The sequence below is a fragment of the Canis lupus genome, chromosome 20 (assembly GCF_048164855.1).
Source record: "Canis lupus baileyi chromosome 20, mCanLup2.hap1, whole genome shotgun sequence".
NCBI classification, from domain to species: Eukaryota; Metazoa; Chordata; class Mammalia; order Carnivora; family Canidae; genus Canis; species Canis lupus.
In genome coordinates, this window is record NC_132857.1 from 44,089,363 (window position 1) to 44,113,165 (window position 23,803).

Genomic DNA, 23,803 nt, shown 5'->3' on the forward strand with positions numbered 1-23,803 from the left:
CAAGCATGATGTTTAGAGACATTTTCCTGTTAAAGCATAATCCTCAAGTCCATGAAAACGGAATCTTTAGTGCCCCTCCTAACCCCCTTTCAAAATCCTCCTCCCCACCAGCGTAGCTGCTGGGTTTTGTGCCCTCAAGACTGACTGAGGTGTCTTTTGCTTGGGCCTCCACTCTTTGTTTTTCCCTCCACACAAGTTAATTTTCCCAGGGTCATGCACGGCAGTTCACTATGGACACGGCATTTTCCTGCAAGATATTTTCTGAAGCCACCAACAGCCTTTGGTTTTCAGGATCCTTATTTAAAGAAATTTGCATTAATAGCTCCTTGGGCCCCCTCATTTACATACATATTTGAAAGGGCAGGGGCTTGGGGAATGCCATAGAAAAAAAAAAACGTGAGTGTGCTGGCAATGCGTGCTCTGCAGGGATGCCCACAAGTTTTAAAAAGTAGAAATTTAACTTACAGTTATCTCAATATGTTTCTGTGTAGTTATGGAGTCTGGGAAAAGAATAAATGCTATTTATTTTTTCTTCCATTTGCCTCCTAGGATAGAGAACAATGTTACTAGCTTTAGGTTTTTCAGAAGAGAATAAAATTTGTTTTTTCTTCATGTAATGGTTTTTCTGGGGGTGGTGGGGGGGGAACAGGGCATTAATTAAGAACCATTAGGGAATGAAGTGGAATGTGTTCTAAGGAGCCAAAAATGTTTTGCAGTTAGTACCAGATTTGATCGGGTGTGGTCCCCTATAGGCAAGACTTCTTTGAGTTTATGATTCTGAAAAAGATGGGCCTATGGGTCAAAATACAATTATTTTTAACCAGTAATGTTTCATATCGTTTAGAAATCAGGTTGTATCTATGACATTTGCTAAAGCCTGTTGAGACATGAATATAAGTGTTTTGTATTTCATATAGTAGATCCTAGGGTAATTACTGAACCACAAGTATAACTCATTCCAAGTTTCAAAATGAAAAAAAAAAAAAAGAGGCAAGGAATCATGCAGCTGTATTTTTTTAAAGGAATTTGAAAAATAAGTTGTACATTTGAATGGCATGAAGATTTATTTAGACTTGTTGAATCTGACTTAAACTGGGGTCCAGGGATCTCCCCACAAAGGAATTCATGTTTAGAATTCTGAATTTCTCTAATTGAAAATTGACATGTCCTTTAATTATGAATGTAGGTGACAAACCACATAACATTAGCAGGCCTAGGACTGTCACCAGTGGAAATAACAGCTATTTCCATAGCACATTGAAATTATTTCAGATATGTCAAAATATGATTTGCTTCACTGCTTCAAAATTGTGGCAGTTACTAGGCTGGCCCCTTAATTTTGTTTTAAGTGCTTTAATATATAGTAATGTCTGTCATCGCCACATATTACTATATAAAAATGTTTTTAAATTGTTATAACGATATTTCAGTGTAGTTGGTTTCCTTTTTATCTTGGGTATTTCATGTCAAGGATTGAAAAGCATTATTCTGAGAAGAGGTTCAGAGACTTCTCTAGGGACCAGGGACCTAGAGGCACAAGAGGGACCAGGGCACAAGAAAGTGAAGATCCTGCATCTTCATCCCTTCATTCCTTTGCGGTCAGTGAGACTGGAGGGACAATGGGTGTGAAGGCTCACGCTGTGAGGGGCATGAGAGCTCCTGTGCCTGTGTAGACACTACCTCACAGGCCATGTAGTGTGGGGCAAATGACTCTCTCTGTGGCTCTGTGTTCTGGTTTCTAAAATGGTGATGAAAATAATTATGTTATTGTTTCTAGGAGGTCCACCTACATCCTGCACATGTAAATTACTCAAAATGACTTCCAACTTAACTTTCTGCTAAGCTAGGCTGAAGGCTGATGGAAATTCACAGTAGCTCCTAAATATACATTCAATTTGATAAAAATAAAATTACGCCTGAAGTCTGTGAATTACTAAAATGTGAACTGAAAACCATTGTAATCGTGTATTTGGAAGAAACAGAACCTTGTCTTCTTTTAATCTCCATGTAGCCTCTATCTACCAACTCAGCTACTGAAATCATCCCCCTGTTTTGCTGGTAACTTGTACTGTCCAGGCCAGTGGCTCTCCAGCTGTGGTCTCTGGGCCAGCAGCATTGCCATCATCTGGGAACTCATTACAAATGCACATTCTCTGGCCCACCCCAGACCTACTACAAGTCAGAAACAATGGCAGTGGGGCCCCGCGATCCAGGTTTACCAAGACTCTCAGGTGATTCTAATGCTTCTTCTTTTCCTCAAGATTTTACTTTATTTATTCATGATAGAGAGAGAGGCAGAGAGAGAAGCAGGCCCCAGCCAGGAGCCCCACGCGGGACTCGATCGCACCCTGGGCCAAAGGCAGGCGCCAAACCGCTGAGCCACCCAGGGATCCCCGATTCTAATGTTACTTAAAGCCTGAGTCCCCACGCTTAAATCATCCCTTATCCCATCACCGACTCTGGGATTGAATAAAATTGGAGGCAGCTGGTCTTTACCACATGTGTGACTCTCGGCTACTTGTTCTTAGTTGTACCTGGGATGATCTCAGCTTTTGACCCATTAGGGCTAGTCTTGGCTTTTGGGTCTTCTAGCTTTTGGGGGTTTACCTTTGAGACTGAATAAACCTTACTCTCAGACTAGTTTCCTTTACCAAGACTACAGGTAAAAGTGACTGTCATTAGCTGGATTCTAGCAGTGGAAGCAGAAGCTGGGAAGGAGACGTGAGGGTTGGATAATGCTCTTAGGTGAGTAACTCATTCTCCGTCCCTCTTAGCTTCACCTTTGCCCCTGCTGTTCATCCACCTCTTCTCTACCCCCATCCTTCAGCGTGAGGCAGGCTCTTTGTGGCTTGAAATTGGCCACAGTGCGAATATTTGTACATGGGAATCACAAATGCTACAAATCAAGGTATTTTTTGTTTGTTTTCTCGAGAGTCGGTTTATGAGCACACCTCTGAATGCATGATTTAAATCATAATTGGCGCTAGTTTGTGTGAACTTGGGAATGTCACTCGACCTGTTAGCTATCACTATACAAAACTCAGAAAACATAACAGGTCTAGATAAGAGAATGGAAATTACACATAATTCAAAGGTAATTATCTTTAATGTTTTGATTCATTTCTTCCACACTGTGCATTTTGTTTAAATATTTGAGACTATACAGCTGGCATCCTTTTAATCAATCACAATCATATCATAAGCATTTTCCTGTATTTTTATTAAAATTATTTGAAAACATGTTTTTAAATGGCTATGTAATATCCCACTCTTGGGATTAAACACTTTACCTGATCTGGATTAGAAATAATGTTGCAAGGTCTCTCTTTCCCTGCATTTGAAGTGTTTTCTTAGATTATATTCCCAGAAGAAAAATTACTGGATCAGCTTTTGAGGCCTAAATACATATTTCCAAATTATCTTCCAAAATGTTTTTACTAGTTTATATTCCCCCCAGTGGAGAGGGAGTAACTCATTTTAGTTATTATGTTGACCAAATTGAAAGCTCTGTTTTAACTTAGAAACCAGCATTTTGGCACATTGCATTGGATGTCTGTTTGTTGTCTGATAGCTTTAGAAGGATACAACCAAATTTGGAGTGTTACTAAAAAAAAAAAAAAAAAGTTGGTATCAAGACAATTCCTTAAGCTCTACTGATGGAGGGAGGTGGGCCAACTTGAATAAAAATGATAGTCATACTCTTTTAATGTGCCAATCTTTTGTAATTTGAATGCATTGCAATAAAAGTTGAAATGTGGGTAGAGGTTTTGCATATGACCATAATGAGTGAGGGTGGCTGCAACACATGGTTTATTCCAGAGCAGCGGTGGCTGGGCAAGTTAACCACCATACATTATTCCTCTATTGTCAGAGACATTGTAGTCCTCCTTTTCCATCCAGGTGGTGGTAGGTGGGTGAGGAGCGAGAAACAGGAGTGAATAAGGGGGATGTGGCCAACTTTGTACCCTCCTTTTATTTATTACAAATGTAAAGCAGCAGCAGCACCTTTTATTGTTTTATTCTTATTACAAACAGAATGTATAAAATCATTCAAATCAATCACTCAACATAAGTGATTTGAAAAATATAGGTAATCTAAAGTAAACACGACTCAAAAAAATTAAATAAACATCACTCATCAGTTGTATTCTTTGTCTTTTTTCTTATGCACCTGTATGTACATATATATATAGATTTTATCTTTTGCGTATGCAACTGTAGACCAAGAAAGCAGGCTGTGCAAGCTGTTTTATACTCTCCTTTTTCCCTTCCTTTTACTCCCTTTAAACTGAATAGACTCTAAATACCTCTCCATGTCATTTATTAGCCTTCTAAGCATCCTCTTAAATGTCTGCCCAATATCCTATATATGGACATACTATTTTTATTTAAGACATCCCTTATGGTTGGATGCTTTTGCATCATGTGTTTTACATTATTGTCAATACTACTTTTTTATCCACTGAACTCTGGGTTTTATAGCTAGCAGCCTTGTTTGGGAACAGTTCAGAGAGAAGCTGACTCAATTCCAGAAGGTCCCAGTTGACCGACTCCAAGACAGATTATTGTGCCTGCCCTCTTCATTTCTTCTTTCCTCTCAGATTGTTCCTCTCACTTCTCCTCACAGATCTATGACAGAGGGAAGTATAGGGCTCTCCATCTTCCCCACTCACTCTGACTTGCTCTTTAGCTCGGGAGCCTGCAGAGCCTAAGATTGAGATGATTCTAACTATACCTGGCTGCCTTCACTCCCTGTTTGTTTCAAGTAATTAGGGGCACTATTACACAGTAAGATAGTAGTATGGGGATTAGGTTTGAAATGACAGTCTCCTGCCTAATCCCTGCCAGCCTCCGATTATCTGTTACTCTTCAGAGATAACCAGTTACAATTTCTTAACTTGTTTCCTTATATCTGTATGACATGCTTACATAGCATTTTTCCCATTTTCTATTTTATCTGTTGTTTTCCTACTATAGATATAAAGAATATTCTGTCTCAGAGTCTCCAATTCCACCCCCAATTACATTCTATTGATAGATGCATATAACAATTTTAGTAGATCAATATTTGGTATTCACATCACTATGACTAGATAGACGTTGTTCATAGCTAAGCCAAGTAGTGTACTAGAGTTATAATTCTTTTTTTGTGAAACACTTCATTTTCCTTGCAGTCCATAATTGCTTTTTTGGGGGAAGGGGTATTTTCATTTGTACCTCATTACTAATATATCCCTAAAGTCTTTACCAGAGTTGTTTTTTTTTAAAAAAGATTTTATTTATTTATTCATCAGAGAAGAGCGAGAGAGAGAGAGAGAGAGAGAAAGAGAGAGAGAGGCAGAGACACAGGCAGAGGGAGAAGCAGGCTCCATGCAGGAGCCTGATGCGGCGAGACTCAATCCCAGGACCCCAGGAACATGCCCTGAGCCAAAGGCAGATGCTCAACCACTGAGCCACCTAGGTGTTCCTCTACCAGAGTTTAAAAATTCCTCTCAATGTGGTCAAAGCTATCTGATAATTTTTTAGTCTTCCTAGTCCCCTTTTTGGGAAGTGTTTTTCCTAGAACCCTTTATCTACTTTCTCCTCAGCTATCCTGGGATTTTTCTTCATCATTATCTTTGGAATTCAATTAGCTTTTCTCCTAAGTGGGATTCCCGTTTCTAGGATCCTTTGTCTTTCTCTTTCTTAGTTTATTGAATTGATATGCTGGCAAATATTTTACAACCATCTGGGGAGGGGCCAAGAGAGAGGAAGTCTTGGTTTGCATTGTTGCTGATTTCTTGGTGTTCCCACCTTGGCCAATTTTAAGCCACCACTGTGATGTTCCTAAGTATTAGGGTTCTCCAGAGAAACACAACCAGTAGAAGATATATATATCTCCTCAAAATAAATCTTTTTAGAGTGATAGATAAATAGAAATATGTCTATCTATCTCTATCTGGAGGGATTTATAATGAGAAATTGGCTCATGTGATTATGGTGGCTGAGAACTTCCATTTTCTGCCTTCTGCAAACTGAAGATCCAGAAAAGCTGGTGGGGTGATTCTAGTCTGAGTCCAAAGGCCTGAGACCCAGGTGAGCCAAAGGTATAAATCCCAATTTGAGGGCAGGAGAAGACCAATGCCCCAGCTCTGGAGACAGCTAGGAAGAAAAGATGCAAATTCCTCCTTCCTCTGCCTTTTTGTTCTTAGTCCTTTACTAGATTGGATGATGCCCACTCACAGTGGGGAGGGCAGGATACTGAGTCCACCATTTCAAATGCTCATCTTACCCAGAATAACCCTCACAGACACACCAGTGATAATGTTTAATCTTGGCACCCCTTGACCCAGTCAAGTTGACGTAAAAGTAATCATCACAATCAGAATTGGGAAGAGATGCTCTTGTGGGCTGGTAAGAGCCAGCTATAGCACATCACTGAGTTACCGTCTTAATTTTGATGAAGCTCATCTTCTAATAGTTTCCTGAGAAATATTACATGGAAGTAAATGTTTTGAAAACTTTCATATTTTTGAAATGACTTTTTTACTCATACTTGATTGATGTTGTCTTGATTAAAATCTGGGTGGGGAATGGTTTTCACTCAGAACTTTGGGGATGAAAAAAAAAAAGAACTTTGGGGATGTTGCTCCATTTTTTTTTCTTGTTTCCATTATTGCTGGTGAGAACTCCAGTGTCATCCTGGGTCTAATCCTTTGTATGTACCTTACTTGTCTTCTTTGGAAGCCTCTAGAATTTTTTCTTTATCCCTGATGATAGGAAATTTCATCATGGTGCATCCAACCACCAATCATTCTATATCCTTAGCAAATCCTTTTTAATCAGGAAGTTAGTTCATCCCTTTCAGTTCTGGGAAACTTTCTTATATTTCTTTGATTTCCTCTCTTCCATTCTCTTTTCCTAGAACTCTTGTTTGTTGGATATTAGATCTTCTGTTTTGACCCACTAATCAATCTTCCTTCCTTCCTCCCTTCCTTCCTTCCTTCCTTCCTTCCTTCCTTCCTTCCTTCCTTCCTTCCTTCCTTCCTTCCTTCCTTCCTTCCTTTGATTGCCAAGAGCTTTTCCTCAACTATATTCTATAGCCCTTCTGTGTAATGTTAGGTGTTCCTATCAGGTTGATGACACCTTGGGTTTGGGGTCATGCCCTATATTTGTGTCTCCTCCAGAGTACCTACCTGGCACAATGCTTGACAGGATGAAGACAAAGAAACAGCAAAGACATTCAACCCAGATCAATTTTGAAACACATACTAGGGACAAATTATTTAACTTCTTTGTTCTTTAGTTTTCTTGTTCACAGCTGAGAGCATGTCACCTGATGGGGAGGGAGGCCAGAGAGTCTGAGGGGTTCCCTAACAGATCTGGTGCCAGGAGGGCACAGCCCTACCAGCCTCTCCTCAGCCTGCATTCTAAACAATGCATCTTAATCTTAGAAATGTAGAATCTCATGAGACATTACATTTTATGGTACCCAGTGCCACAGTTAAATAATTCCATCCTAAGGACAAGGAGCATTTTGATACTTAAATAAGACTATTACGGTTCAATGATGAATTTAAATTGGCTTCTTCCAGCTGCCTTCCATCTGACCTCCCTTGGCCAAAGTAATGACAATAATAATAATGGCTAAAGTTTATTGAGCATTTACCATATTCCAGGCACTGCTCTAAGTACTTAACATGTATTTATTTAATTCTTACAAAAACATAATGAGGTAGATGGTATTGTTATTCCCATTTACAGTTGAGGAGACAAAGGCTGAGATAGGCCTAGGGTTACACAGCTAGTAAATGTAATGTTGAGCCTTAAACCCTGCAACTGGGGTGCCTGGCTGGCTCTGTGGTTGAGCGTCTGTCTTTGGCTCAGGTCATGATCCTGGGGTCCTGGGATTGAGTCCCACATCCGGCTTCTGCATGGAGCCTGCTTCTCCCTCTGCCTATGTCTCTGCCTCTCTCTTTATGTCTCTCATGAATAAATAAATAAAATCTTAAAAAAAAAAACATGCAATTAACTATGGAATGTATGCTACTGTGAAATCTTCATGGAGTGGCTTCAGTATGTGGATCCTTCACTTGAGGGAAGCCAGGAACCCCAGGTTGTTCTCCTCAGGGTAGAGCCAGAGTCTCAGGACTCAGTTCTGAAGCTGGGTAAGAATGCACAACAGGCTTAGCAGATGTCCCAACCCACGAGGGAAGAGGTTCCTTGGGGCTGAACACCCTTTACAGCTGTCCCCAGGAGCAGGCTTGACAGGCCTGGCCAATAGTGGGACCTCTCCTGTGCAAGCAGCCTTAACCTCTAACGCTGTTTTGCCTCAGCAGCCAGGCTCAACTCCCGACAGGCCTTGTTTAAACAGGCGGCTTGTAACAGCTGGGGCTGGCTCAGCAGAGCGTGCGGGCAGCCAAGGATGTTGTGAGTGCAGGTGCCTGTCTCTGAATGTGCAATCATGCAAATCCGAGCACCCAGATTGATGTGAATTGAAAGCCTGGTGTTCAGTTCCAATAAACTCAACTGTCTGTTGCCAGAGCGGCCTGGACTGGCAGTCCTCTACTCATCAATTCAAATGAGCATTTGTGGTGATAGAGGAAAGAAGTGTGGGGTGAATCCCAATCAGAGCTCACTCTCTTTGGGTAGGCAGCATCTATGAAAGGTTTCAGGCACCTTTTGGGGGATTAATTTTCATAGGAACTGGCCATGAGACAGAAGGTGTTGCTGGAGAAGGAGGTGAGGGAAATGACATCCTCTGCTCTGAGGACCTTGCAGATCACCAGATGTTCCCTCCTCTTTTTTACAGTGAGGTGTAAAGGTGAAAGCCACAGAGGGTAGGGGGTTGTTCAAGGGCACACAGCTCACCACTGATGGGCTAGACCTCTGGATCCTGAGTTTTGGTTTCCTTTTGGCCAATCCACCCATCAGACTATCCCTTCTAGCTCACTGCTTGAATACTGGGTCACAAGTGAGCTTAACACCTACCAACAGCTCTTCCCCCTGAAGTTACTCAAGGAGATTGGCAATAGCAATCTTGGTATAATGCGAAGAACTGAAAAGTTTGCTTGAAACAGAAAAGGGGAAGCTGAGGGAAGATTGTGGCACAAATGTCTGGGCATCATCTCAGTGACAAAGCAGCTCTCAGGGCCACAGACTTGTTATCCTCTCTCCTTACACTCTGTTCTCTCAAAGAGCCTTCAGATTAGATCTTAACTATTAGAGGTCTGCTGTGTAAGTGAGAGTCCTCATGTTGCCAGTAATAGCAAGCAACTATTAAATAAATGGTTTATTTATTATTTAGTTAATAAAAAGCAAACCTGGGGCATCCTTTCCTTACTGGTAGAACAACATTCTCTTCTTTGGTCCATCTGGCCAACTGTGACTGTCCTACTGCCCATGGACCCTGTCACATAGACCTTTGATAACTCCCCATTGCCACTCACTGCACAGCCCTGCCCTCCCCTGGCCCCCAAAGTCCATGTAAATGCTCTAGAGATGCATCTCATTAGCTTTCTAATTTGCAGTAAGTGCCAGGATCACATTATTCAAACGCTACAAAGGCAAGCGCATGGGGAATGAATTAAATAGTATAAGCTTCCTACCTCTGAAACACCAATTCAGGAGGTTATCTTCATGCCATCTTCAAGCTTTGCCTGCCAAGCTGGTCTATATGCTTAAGCCCCCACACCATCCCTAAAAGCCAGGCAGACCAGCAGAGAGGATATTTTGGCTCCAAATGGTTGTTACAAAATTTTTATTTTTTCAACCCACCCCAAACTGGTGTATCACATCCCAGGAGAAATGATAAAAATTAGGGTGGACATACTTAGGTAGTTGTAGCTCTGTAAGAACGAACACCTCAGATTTTTTTTTTTTAAACATTGTTGTAATAGTAATTCTCCAGAAATTGATACACAGTCTGACACAATCTCTATCGCTATCAAAATCCCAGCGGACCTTTTTACAATGGATTGACAAGCTAGTCTCAAAATTTATATAGATATTTCAAGGGACCTAAAAGTCGTCCAACAAACTTTATATAACTTTGAATAAAAATGGAGGAATTACACTGATTGATTTTAAAAATAACTACACTGCACCAAACACCTCAGATTTTAAAGTTCAAAGGTTAGAAAGCATGGATGGAGGATGGACATGCATTTTCTGTCTTAGCCTGGCAGCATGTAAACATTGTTATGATCTCAGTCTTACGTGGAAGCTGATTTGTAGTCTCACAATCCCGCGTCTGAGTTCCTGGAAGAGAGGATCGGATTGGCTCTCCATGGGTCAGGTGTCTCTGGTTGCCCTTGTCATCAGAAGGGGCAGGGTCACCAACCCTGGAAGCCCTCAATGTGACATGCTTGGGGGAACTTTCTGAAGAGGGAAGGGGTTTCTTGTGACCTGAGCAGTCACCACAGAGATGTCTACTCCCATTGCCTAATTAAATACCCAGGTTAAGGTGCTTATCTGTCACCAATTTGTTTGTTTGTCTGTTTATTTATTTATGTTTAAGATTTTATTTATTCCTGAGAGACAGAGAGGCCAGAGACATAGGCAGAGGGAGAGGCAGGCTCCCTGTGGGGAGCCTGATGCAGGACTCTATTCTGGGACCAAGGATCATGCCTTGAGCTGAAGGCAGAAGCTCAACCACTGAGCCTCCCAGGCATCCCCCAGTTTAAGTTTGGGAACTGCTAACCAGATTTCCCAAGGCCAGACAACTCTGTATTAAATTAGCTTCTCAGGTGTGTGGAATCCAGGCTCTCTGGAATGGCAAAAAGGGAGCAGCGCCCTTGAAATCATCTTACAACTCAGAATTGTAGCATTGGTTTAATCCCTTCCATTTTATAGAGGAGGAAACAGGTTTGGGGAAGAGGCCTGCCCTGCTCAAAGTCAGCCCATCCCCAATGGGTACTCTGTACAGTGGGGAGGCTGGAGGGAACACCTTGCTAAATCCTTCACCAGCCATCAGCACACCGTGGAAATGCTGACTGGATAAATACTGCGTCTCTGTGGCAAGATTTGTGGCCCTCGGAGGCCTTCCTGTAACAATGCCTAAGGAGGCTTTAATGATCTGCCTACCGGGCATTTCTGCAGCATTCATTTCAGGGAAGGCCAAGGTGCTCAGACTATAATTCTGTAGTTAATTTCTCCCTAGACTCTCATACCCTGGCAGTAAGAGAAAGTGAACAAGGAGAATGACTAGGATCACGCCAGTTCTTAATTCTTATCCTTTTGACCTTGTGCTGCAGAAAGAAAAGGGCTTGGTGTGACTTTTCTACACCTGCTTCAAAATGTTGTTACAGAGGGCAGAGAAGGTGTGGATAAGAGAGCCTGCCATAGCCCAGTGCCTCTGCCTTCGAAATACCTTCCTGTAGTTCTTAAGCTCTTAACCCCAAGATCAGACTATCACTGGGAACCAGTAGAGCATAGGATTGAGCTGGGGGTGGAGGTGGGAGTGGGCTGATGTGAAGAGAGGGCATTGTTGCAGCTTCTTTGAGCACACTGTATCCCAGATCATGAAGAAGCGGAAGGATTAGGGAGGAGAAGATGAAAGGTAAGCCAGGGAAAATAGGTGATGGAAGTAGGTATTAAAATAAGAAGTGAAATTCGTGGGAAGCATATCCAATGTTTTGTCCATGCTCAACTGGATTAGGAACATATAATGAAAGCAAACAGATGTAATGGGGTGGGGATGATTAATGGTGTCTTGCAATATGTCAGGAAATGACTTCGTTCAGGAGTGCTACAAGAGGAAATTGAACTTAATTCTTAAGTTTTAGTTGCTTAACTTCTTAGTACACACCTGTAAAACTAGAAAGAAAGAGAGGCCTGAGGTTTAATATGTTGTTTGTAAAGTAACTTGAGATATGAATGTCTTGAGCATGTGCTTCAGCTTTATCAAGGATGAGGTTTTTCCTAGGCAATTATTGCAGTAAGTAGACATCCCCAGTGGTACTGGTGACTGATTAAAAGTCACCTTCCGATGAAATCAAAGTGCAGCTTCTCTCCATCTACTCACTCCAGCTATTTGTTGTCTTTCCAGAGTCCCAGTGAAGTTTCTTCTGCACCATAAACTTCACAACACATCTTTCCTCCTTGGAGTTCCTATAATGCTTCATCTGCTTCACTCCTCTTTGCATTACATCATGTATGATTTTGTGTTGCTGGGATCTGAAAATTTCAGACTACTCTAATAGGGGGACTTATGGCAAAGAATGATACCTGTACCCTCCTTTTTAAAAAAATATTTTATTTATTTATTTGAGGGAGAGAGAGGGAGGGAGAGAGAGAGAAAGAGAGCAAACGAGTGGGGGGGAGTAGAGGGAAAGGGACAAGCAGACTCTGTGCTGAGCACAGAACCCAACTTGGGGTTTGATCCCAGGACCCTGAGATGATGACCTGGGCCAAAATCAAGAGTCAGACACTCAATCAACTGCTAGTTAAATTTGAATTTTGGATAAGCATAAATAACTTTTTGTAGAAGTACTATATAAAGGTATAATATTTTGTATTTTTTTGTATATGTATAAGCATGCCCCATGCAATAATGCATGTATTTTACCTTTGAGGAGAAAGATTGCTAGAAATCTCTTGAGCAGGGCCAGTGGTAATAACACCTCTGTTACATTAGTCTTTCAAGAGTATAGATGGTACAAATCTAAAGCAGGAAGATTAATTCCATTGCCATCCATAGCACGAGGATGAAGTCAGGGTCCGCAGCGTGACTGTAAACTACTTGGAGGGCAGGCACTTATTAGATATATCTGATTATTCCACTCGGCACAAGCACAGGGCTAGGCCCATGCTTGACATTCAATGAAGCCTTGCTGCCAACTTGAGTTGAAAGGCCCCGTGCTGAACTGGAGTGAGCACTGGTTTGGGAATCAGGAGCCTGGGTGCTCTTCCTGGTGTTGTCTTCAATTTGGCGTATGCTTATCAGCCATTTTCTCTACCTCTTTGGTTCCTTTAGGTATAAAATAAGGGGTTTGGGAGTGCCTGGGTGGCTCAGTTGGTGAAGTATATGCCTTTGGCTCAGGTCACGATCCTGGGGTCCTGAGGTCCTGAGATGGAGCCCTGCATTCGGCTCCCTGCTCAGCCTACTTCTCCCTCTCCCGCTGCTGCTCCCTCTGCATGTACTCTTTCTCAAATAAATAAAAATGTTTTAAAAAAATAAATAAGAGGTTTGCATTAGAATTTATGACTTTCACTTGCCTCCTTTAGGAAAGTGGAAGAGCTAAGAAGAGAAAGCATCCAAATAGGTAGAACCAGATCTGTGTCACCTACTGGGAGCAAATTGCTAGCTGCAGCTCGGCATGACACATAGCATCGATTAAGTTAACAAGACTGACCTCATTTTCCTCTCTTCCTCCATTGGATGGATTTGGGGGAAGTCCATTCTCCTGTGATTCTTCTCCTGAAATGCTCTCAGGGAGCTCCAGGATTGCTCCCTGCCCAAGAATATCAGCTTGGTTACTGAGATCAGAAAGTTTAGCTAGTCTGCCCAAGGGCTCAGCACTCACTGCCATCAGGGGTGTCATGTGGAAGCTTGAGCCATTGAGCTCAGCTGCAGGCTTCTTTGCTCACTGCTCCCCTGCTACCCTGGCCCCAGACCTCAAGGAAGAACCAGCCCCTCTCAATTCGCGCCAAGCCCAGTCACAGGCGCCTTCCTCTTCTCCTGGAGTCTAACGAGGGGAGGACTCCATGACTCAGACTAGTAATCGACAGCACATTTCCCATTTTTCAGGCATTTGTTCTTAACCTTTCACTGGCTCAGAGGTGGGGAGTGCTGATAATTCAGTATGAATTTCTCTCTAGGAAAAACCATTTTTCTTCTGCTTTTAGGTGTATGGTGTTGCTTGAGATACCACTTTCCATCCCTTTCTGTGGCACATTCATGCAAGTATAAGAAGCCCTCACAGTTTCTTCCTAGGACAGTGTGTGGGGACCTGTCTTTCACTGATGGAACTGAAAGGCCTAGGCACTTCCCCAAATAAAGGGAGTGGGCTCCAAAGGAAATGACAACCTCTATTTCTAGAAACCAAAACTAAAAGCCACCCCCCAAATAATAATTCCCTCATTTGAAATTTAAAAAAAAATCCAAGATCCTTCTTCACCAGATTCCCTACGAGATAGCCAATGTCCTTCTATGTTAGGTTTCATTAGAGGCTTACAGTCTTGTAGAGGAGGTGAGAGTAGCAGGGAATGAAATGGGGACGCCTAGGACAGGGTACCACTGAATGGCATCAGAAACCAGCCCTGGGAAACGTGAGCAGCGGGAGATGAGGTAGGGCTTGGGGCATCCTAAAGGCTCCTTGGAAGGAGATGGAATGTGAGCTAAGCCTCAAAGGATGATTCTGCTCTGAAAAATCAGAAGGAATAATATTCAAGTTTAAAGTCCTGATGTGATGATAAGACGCAAATAAGCACGTTGTGTTTGTGTGAAGATGAAGGAATGCAGAAAGTGGCACCAGGTATCCTCACTCCCTGTCACTAACTGGTATAGGAAGGGGGTTCATCTACGTGGCAACTGTGTTCATCGACTGCGAATGGCTTCCTGGAGTGCTGTGCTGAGACCAGTATTAAGGCCCCCGGGCTCAACAAAGAAGAGCGTTGCCATTGATCCATTGATCGGTGATGTCTGCCATAGGTATAGGAGGAGGGAGGAGTGACATATATTTCAAGAATATGTCACTCTGCCCTAGAAACTGTTGGATTCAAGTTCAAAAGCACCTCCAGTGTAGGGATTTTCTTCCTTTTTCCTGTCCTGAATGTAAGCCAGTGGACACTGAGAATAAAGTCTGTGACTTTGAATAATATTTTACTATGTTTCTATGAAGCACTCAAGCCTAATGGTACCAATTCCTCACTCTTGCTTTTCAAGGTGCTCAGAGGAGCCAGGGTCGTTGTCTCTGCTCCCTGCTTATAAGAGAGAACAGTTTTTTTTTTGTTTGTTTTTTTTGTTTTTTTTTTTAACTGGGACAGATAACTGGTTCAAGGAAAGGCGACAAAGGCACTAAAGGGTAGAAGAGAACAGGGGAAATTTTGCCTGTGGACACTTGCCAATAACCCATGTGAGTGTGTGATTACCTCATGTGTGCCACTGGGCTTGTATTGCTTCATGTACCCAAGTCTTATCTTGCTATCAAGGTTGTAAGTTCCTTGAGGTCAGGAACTGCTACCTTTATCTTAGGGGTTGAAGAGATAGGAACTGGGTCTATGCTTTTTGTGTGTCTACCAGGTTTTGCATATAGTAGACATTGCACCCTTCAGAGTGTTAGATGCTTATAGGATGACTATTGAATTGCTTGAGAGTCCTGCTGATAACTTGTCTGTCTCAAATAAAAATAAACTAAAACTGAGCTGTGGTCCTTGAGTCTAAGCATTTGGCCGAACACAACAACATGTCGTTCATTCCATCCTCTTTCTGGATTTTTTCTTAGAGCCCAAGCCTTTTCTTAATTCATAAGATCCTCCCTGGAGGGTGGACGAGGACTATGTGGGGACAAAGAGAGGACTGACTGGATGGGGAAGCTCTATAAATATTTTCCCTGGAGCCTGCAGAGTGGTATTTTTCTGTTTGCACTCAAGTTGTCTAACGGGTATTTTCAAAGGATGGATTTCTGCAAAACTGGAGCCTGGAGGGTGACTTTTCAGGAAATAGTCTCTGATCTTTGATCCATTTAAAAAACTGTACACTGGCAGGGAGATTGTGTTACTGCAGCAACAAAGTAGCCTGGCATGTGTGCTCAGAAGTGGCTGGGGTAATTCTGCATCATGGTGGTAATGATGAAGTAACTCTGTGGCATTGTGGAAGGCTCGAGCAGGGGACTGCCCAGGGCCACGTGGGTTACAGAGAGCCACTCAGACTTATAGAACATAAAGTGGAAGGCCAGCTTAGCTCAGTTGCAAACACTTGTCACATCAGAAAACACTTTTAGGGGATCCCTGGGTGACGCAGCGGTTTGGCGCCTGCCTTTGGCCCAGGGCGCGATCCTGGAGACCCGGGATCGAATCCCACATCCGGCTCCCGGTGCATGGAGCCTGCTTCTCTCTCTGCCTGTGTCTCTGCCTCTCTCTCTCTCTCTCTGTGTGACTATCGTAAATAAATAAATAAAAAATAAAAAAAAAAGAAAACACTTTTAAAAGTGCATATACCTTAGGATTGGATAGGAGGTAATGTCTATAGAATATCTGCAGGTATCATTATGTGGACTTCGAGTTTGTCTGCAGCTTCTAAAACTATCAATATTTAAATTCCTTGCTTTCAGATTTTGCATCAGCAGCACTTTTCTCCAGGATGGTAGACAGTTGACTAGAAGGTTTATGCTGATCATCCCATTACAGGAATTTAGGACCTAAAGGGAGCACTAGTGTACCTTTGGATTATAGAGGAGAACAATGAGACCTATGTGGGTACATGGCCTCCTCACATGCTTTAGTTAGTAGCCAGACTAGGCTCAGGATTCAGCATTCCTGCTTCCAGGTCTGCGCATTGTCCACCCCACCTTTCTGCTCTTTTGGTAGATCTGCACTCAGCCGGGTCTGGCTCTGGCTCCTCTCTGCTCTGAAAGATAGTCGCACAGACTCCAGCTGCCACACCACCTACACAACAAGGACAATAGGGTAGTTGTTCAATTGCTGTTGTAAACAGCTACAACTACTAAAACTATTTGGGCACCTTGCTTACTGCGAAGGAGAGTTATACATTGAAAAAAGTAATACACCTAAAATCACAGTCTTGGGTTCACCGTAGGAAAGGCGCTGAATAATGTGGAGCTCTAATAGTGTTGGTAGCAGTATGGAGGTTAAGTGTATGGCCTTGAGCAGATCACTCAACCTCTTTATGCCACAGTGCCCTTATTTGTAAGATGGTGCTAATAACAGCATCTACCCTACTGGGTTCTTGAACACACACACGCTTTATAGTCCTTATAATGGTGCTTAGTACATAGTAAGCATACATAAGGACAGTTGCTAATACTTATGTAAGCATGTAATTACCTAATAGTGGCCCTGGTCTTGCATTGCTTCATACCCAAGCCCTATTTCCTTATCAAGGTATAAATCACTTGCGGTCAGGGACTGTACTCTCTTTATCTTAGAAAACTAGAGAGATGAGAACTGAGTTGGTGATTACCATATTAGTTGCAGTAAGTCTTCCCAAATGGTTTTAGTAGTTGTAGCTGTTTACAACAGCAATTGAACAACTACCCTATTATATACAGTAGCTCACTTAACGTTTCCATCATCTATATGAATGAGCCATTATAACCTCCCCCTGTTGGGGTCCATGCCTCATGCCCTCAGTCTGGGTCAACAGCTTCTCTTGTGACAGCTTCCTGCTTTGAGTGCTTGCTAACTCCCCCAGTTTTTCTTCTTCAGGGTTTTCTCCTAAGCTGTGGGAGGTCTGTTAAACCTGGAAATGCAGGAGTTAATACCGCCTTGACCAATGAAAGACAAGAGCCTCCCAATTTTCTGAAGCTCTGCACTGAAGTGCCTTCTACGCTAAGACCTCTCACACTTGACTAGGCACCAGAATCACCTGGGGATCTAATTAAAATGCAAATTCTGGTTCAGGAGGTCTGAGGTGGGACAAGAGTCTGCTTTTCTAATCTGCCCCCAGGTGATGTTGGTGCTGATGGCACACAGACCACACTTGCAGTGGGAAGCTCTACAGGGTTTCCTTTGCAAGTTCCTCAGGGGCTAGAACCAGAGTTGGCCTGCAGCAGTACCCTAGTGCAATAGCATGCTCTAATTGGTCTTTTCTCCTTCCCTGTCTCACCTCTCTCTGGCTTCCTAGGATCACCTCCCAAGAAAACCACCTGTTCTGCACCCAAGTTTTTGCTCAGACTCGGGGACACCGACAGTAAGACACCCCTCATTGATGTGGATCACACAGTTATACAGAGATGGGCCTCCAGCCTGAGTCTTATCTCCAGACTCTTTGTACTCTACCTTAATATCTTTGTGCTACACTGCCTCTCTAGTCATCTATGACTACTTTATGTTTTGAGCTCAGCTGCAGACAACTGAAAACCCCAATAACAATGACTTAAGGACAGTAGGAACTCATTTTCCTTGTGTAAAGGCGAATCCTTAGGTGTTGAGTAGATGATGTTGATGTGGTGGCTGAAGGATTTTTAGCTGAGTGCTCTGTGAGTCTCTTGGCATTTTTGTCATGGTTGGAGAAACACCGCCATACCTCCTGTCACCATATCTGCATTTCAGGGAGGAGGAAGAAGACTGACCAAAGGGCAAAAGGGTACATGCCAGTTGAGAATGTTCTTTCTTTCCTTCTATGAACTTTCTTTGAAGCTCTACCTAGAAACTCCCCCATATATTTCAAAGGCTAGAACTTTCATGTGTCTACTGCAATTTATAAACCCTTTGGAAAAATACAGTTTTTCTGAAAAACTGGTGTGTTGCTGCCCCAACACAATAGACTGCCACCAATTATCCCTGTAGGAGATTAGCAAGGGTTTCAGGAGAGTTATTTTTGAAGGGTTTTCATGATTTTTCCAAAGCTCTATTGTGTCAAGTTGGGGGGCAGGGAGGGAGGTGAGAGGAGAAAAGCATTGTATCCTTGTTTTAGGCACTTTCCTAGGCACCTGCCTGGTACCATTCAAGGGTAAGATCTGGCCTGCAGGATTGGAGTGGTCAGGTGGGGAGACAGTAGTGCTTTAACTTCAGGCTGGGCTGGCTTTTTTCTAAAGTATAAGAACTCAAAAACAGTTTACAACTTCTGGGACTAATTCTTCCCAAAGACCTCCTTCCTGCCAACAGAAGAAATTCATATTCTTCCTATTAACATAACCTTAACCCCATTTCTAGTGGACCGATGACCCTTTTTTATAACCCTGGTCTCATTAACCAGGAGGGCATCTGCCTCTTCCCAGTCTGGGTTATGCTTCAAAGTTTGATAACGTTGTCTCCCCAAGATAGATAACTGGCTCAAATAATTTCTCCCTGACCTGTAGTTTCTGGTCTCCCCACTCTTCCCAGCACATCCTTCTATTGTGCCCTGCATTTCAGACAGACAGGCATTGGGTTATTGAAGCAGTTATCCACTGGCTTGTGAGCATCTGCAGTTCCACGTCTTCATTCTTATTCTTCCAACTGCCTGGAGCAGTCCATTAATTAATTGGTGGGATAGAGGAATGATATAACCCAGATCCCTTTTCTCCTGGAATTTGGAGTCTTTTTGCTCAAAGTAGGTAGGGACTTTAAATATTTGTTGATTGAGTTAGTTCTTCAAAGAATGGTAAAAATTTAAATATAGAAAATGTTGTTGGAGATGTTTTTCCTTTGTGTTTTGAGATTAGGCAGCTCAGCTCTACTACCTAAATTCACTGTGTAAACTTACACAAATCAACCCACCTGTCTGTCCTGTTTCACCATCTATAAAATGGGGCTAATAAAAATAATGCATGTTGAGTCTTTATTATGAGCCAAGTGCTGTTCTAAGATCTATACACATTTTAACTCCGGCAAGTTAGCCTTGAGTTCTTAAAAGGTGTAAGTGAATTAATACATGGAAAATACTTAGCACAGTACCTGGCACGTGGCAAGCTTCTGTATGTGTCAGTTATTATAATCAGTTATGATAATCATTTCGCAATTCTTGCCCAATTATTAATGCTGGGTTTGAGATCTGTTTGCAGCATCTATTTGTTTCTTCTTCTCCTTCTCCTTCTTCTTCTTTTTTCTTCTTTTTTTTTTTAAGTTGGGGCAGTATATGACCAACCTCCAATCCTCTAAAACTTCTGCCCATCTCTATGTTTCAACTACTCATATTGATTCCTCTGGTCTACTTGCTTCAAATTGCCCTGTTATTCTTCATCCCACTCCTTCTCTGAAAATATTTCCTTCTCTTGGTGGTGGAGGCAAAAAAAGAAAAAAAGAAAAGAAAAAAATGAGGTGGATATTTCAAGATTTCCAATGCTTTCTAAATTTCAGTCTATCTGCATAGCCCTACTGCTATTTTCTTTTCCTTCCATATGACAATAAAAAAATGCAAGTGCTAAGAGTTGGATAGAAGAACACTGTTGTTATAATGCCTGATATCTAGGAGGTGTTTTATAGTTTATAAAGCCCTTTTACCTACATCATCTTACTGAAGTCTTGTGGCAACTCCAGGTGGACCTCATTGAAATTGTGATATAATTGCTCATCAAGTTTCAAAGCAGGTTTTAAGGGAAAGGACAGCTGCTTTGTGCAATCATCTGGTGGATTCTTAGTTTTGAATTAGTTAAGATCTTGGTTAAGCTCTGTGTGATGAGCTGAAAAGTGGGCATTGTGGGTAGGAAAGGAAGACTATATTTTTAATGATGAGCTTCCTGAGGGAAGGGGTGATGTCTGTCACAGAGCATTGCCAGGGCTCAGGGGAAGAAATGCTTGTTCAATGAGTAAGCAAATGTATGGTAAGGAAGAGCTTGAACGCTTCATTATTTGAATGACCACAACCAAAATTATTCAAATTTTAAAAGAACTAAACCTGTGTTCTTTAGAGGGTTAAGGAAGGTTCTGGAACCCTTTTGAGAGTCTGATGATAGTTATGCAATCCCTCTAGAAAAAATGCTCAGATGCACACATATATACGCTCTGCTTCCCAAATCACAGGACCTAGTTTAACACCACCTGTCTCTCACCACACTTCCTAGAAGGAAGGATGAATTGTCCTTTCTTACAAATGTTCTTAATGTGCCCCATTGTTCCCAGCTTTGTCCTCATTTTGAGAACAATTATCACCCCCACTGTCCAAATCACACTGTACTATCTTAGGCTGTCTTCAGTTCAGCACTTTTGTAGTGAGCTCAGACAGCCGCTGAGGAAAGGAAGGATTATCCTATCGCCAGCGGTCCATTATCTAGAAGCTACCTATTGATAGCCTGCTTTCCACAGAACCAAGCATAGTCCTTACTTTGGCTATTCTTTCTGGAAGCATAAAGAAAGAAGGTGAGGTTGATGCTGGAAGAATTTGCTGGGGGAATTTAAAAACCCAGCTGTAATTTATATATTTTGGTCGTGGGGGTGGGAGAATGGGGTCAGAAGGGAGGGGAAAGAGAGATGCATTATATAGTGATTGATGGCTGATGACATCACCATGCTCTTTCTCAAATTGTACTTGTAGGAGATGATTAATCAAGGTACTTGAGCTCCACCAAACTCTTCCCTCTTCTGACCCTCATTTTAATTTTGCTGTAGTGATCTACCAGGTTATTTTGCTTATGCTGATTCCCAGAGTTAGTGCTTTTTGGCCAGTAGAGACTAGACTAACTTTTATTACTTCCCTTCTGCTAGGTCTGTTGTAGAAGTTCCCCCAGATGGGCTTTTTCCTTCCTGAGCTATTGATTGGTTGCCTTTGTCACAGGCTCAGTGATTTCGGATTTCCTGTTGCTGAAAAAAAAAAAAAAAGAGAAAGATATGAAGAAGAGTTGTTGGTTGAGGCCTTCCTCAGAGACACTTGGGGCCGTCCCTTGAGTTCACCGTTCCTACTCTTTTGTTTACCTTTATAAAAATAACTTGAAGACATGTAGGACACCTCAATAGAGCCACCCACATTTGCAGTGAAAGCTTATTTTTAGTGAACATAATTATGCTAGAATATTCATTCAAACAATGCTTACTAGGATCCACCATTAGCAAGGTGCTGTACTTTAAGGAAACAAACTGTTGAAAATGTTCACTATTAGCTTTTGTGTTATCGATATATGAAGAACACTTGGCAAGCCCGGCAAATGTTCCCATGCTTCTTTCTTCCTACCCCTCTTCCAGGTGGTTGAGGACCTAGACCCCTTTTGCTTTGTGTATAACCTCAAACTTGAACTGCCACCTTGTGTTGGTGGATCTATTTGGAATCTACACCTTTTTGCATCTCAAGAGCACTTTACTTTTTTCTGGTATGTTTTTCAGTTTGCTTGCTTGACTCGAGATAGCCATTGGTTAGCTACTTTAAATTTTACTTTGCTATCATGCAGTAGTAGAAATATCACATTTCCAGCTTTTTTTAGTGTCACCTCGATACTCAGAATGGTCTCTCAGGTTTATTGAACCACCCAGGGTCAGAAATATGAGCTCAGCTTTTTGTTGGGCTTGACCTATTGACCCAGGAGAGCAGCTGGTGTGGTTCCTACAGCTGCCCTGGCTTGTGGAGCCTTTTACCCAAAGGAGCTCCCTTTTATGGACTTCTCTGGGAGGAGGGCTATTCCTGAATGGATTTCTCTCTGAAAGCTCTCTAGGCCTGGCAGAGAAAACAGTGATAAGGAGAAGACAAACAGAGAGCTGAAGGATTACCTCACAAGAACAACACATCAACAATGAGGAAAACTGCTTTGAAGTGAAGTGAACCCCTGAACTTTATTAGTTGTTATACCACAACTGGAAGGAAAACATGGAGCAGCATAAACTCTTTCAGGTTGTGAGGGAGAGACTGTTTCCCTGAAGGTGATACTGTGGCAGGGGAGATGTTAGTGTATTTGGTCATGGCTGACTGGGGGCCTTTGTTAGGATTTATCCGATGATGCCAGTTGTCCAGCAACTCAGACTTCCCCCACCCCCACCACACACAGACACGCACAGACACGCACACACTTTGAGCTCCTTCGAGCTCTATTCAAACGTCCACTAAAGCCCTTATCTGCTTATCAATTATGCTGAGTTAATCTGCTTTCCCCCACTACAGAACTCTTCCAGGATAAGGACCTTTCCCTATTCTCTCTGAATCCCTAGGGCCTGGGCTAAACTAGGGCCCAATAAACACCAATTAAATGCTGCCATTGCATCCTGCACCCAGGGCTATCCCGTACTCTCACACAATGTGGTTAATTCTCTCAACTTCCCTGCCTCCCCTGCTCTGTTGAGAATTTAGGAGACCAGGACCATTTCTAAGTACTTTGTCTTCACAAGACCTGCAGGAGTGCCCAGGGTCTAGGAGGCTAACTACTATGTAGTGTTTGTGGTGTGCATATGAAGCAGAGACTAAATAGGGTGGTAGCCCTGGCTCTGCTGCTCACTAACATCTGAAGAGAGTCACCCTACCTTGCTGAGCCTGTAAAACCATCTTTATGGATCTGAAATATTCCATAAAAAGTTGAAATGATATCCCTGATGGGGTAAGCTGCACAGATCATTAAGAGTTAAAAGGCCTGGATTCTAGTTCTCAACTAATTGACTAATGGCCTTGGGTAAGCCTCAAACCATGGTGGCAATGATACTCATGATATTTACTTCATAGAGTTTTTATTTTTTATATTTACCTTGACTATTTTAAAGAAATATAAAAGTAATACGTGCTTGTGATAAGTACTATATTATAGAAGAAGATAGGGTGAAAGATCAAAGTTCCATCTTCTTACCACCCCATCAACCTCTCTCACATGGGGTCTACCTGCCACTCACCTGGGTCTTTGAGGATCTAGTGAGGTCACATGCCTTAACTTAGAAATAAAGTGGTGTGTAAACATATGGTGCTCCACATAGATGCCAGGTATTGTTATTACTACTACTGTTAGTAGTAGTGGTGGTAGTTGGAGACACAGAATCTGTATTTGAGAATTCCAAAGTGAACTAGCTGGGAAGTCAGGGAATGTTAATAGCAATGCCACCTGTGAGAGTAATGTTCTCTTGTGAATTCCCAGATGGCTTAAAAATGTCCACTGCTGAACCCTTCCAGGTTAGGAGGCAGGAGGAATGCATAGTGATTCAGAATGTGGGGGTGAGAATGCCTGTGGCAGATGCTGTGCACCACTCCACACCATATGACTTCTAGAAAGTGCCAGGACCTCTAAGCCCAACTTTATTCCTCTGTAAAATGGAAGTA

At 42.4% G+C, this 23,803-nt stretch overlaps 1 long non-coding RNA gene across 1 annotated transcript in view; it reads left to right on the forward strand.

The window, feature by feature from the left end:
- The first annotated feature begins 2,653 nt into the window (after positions 1 to 2,653).
- LOC140612110 (uncharacterized) overlaps positions 2,654 to 23,803 on the forward strand; it is a 114,869-nt gene continuing 93,719 nt past the window's right edge. The window contains exon 1 of the long non-coding RNA XR_012013420.1: positions 2,654 to 2,745. This is a non-coding gene — a long non-coding RNA (uncharacterized lncRNA). The remainder of the gene's footprint in view (positions 2,746 to 23,803) is intronic.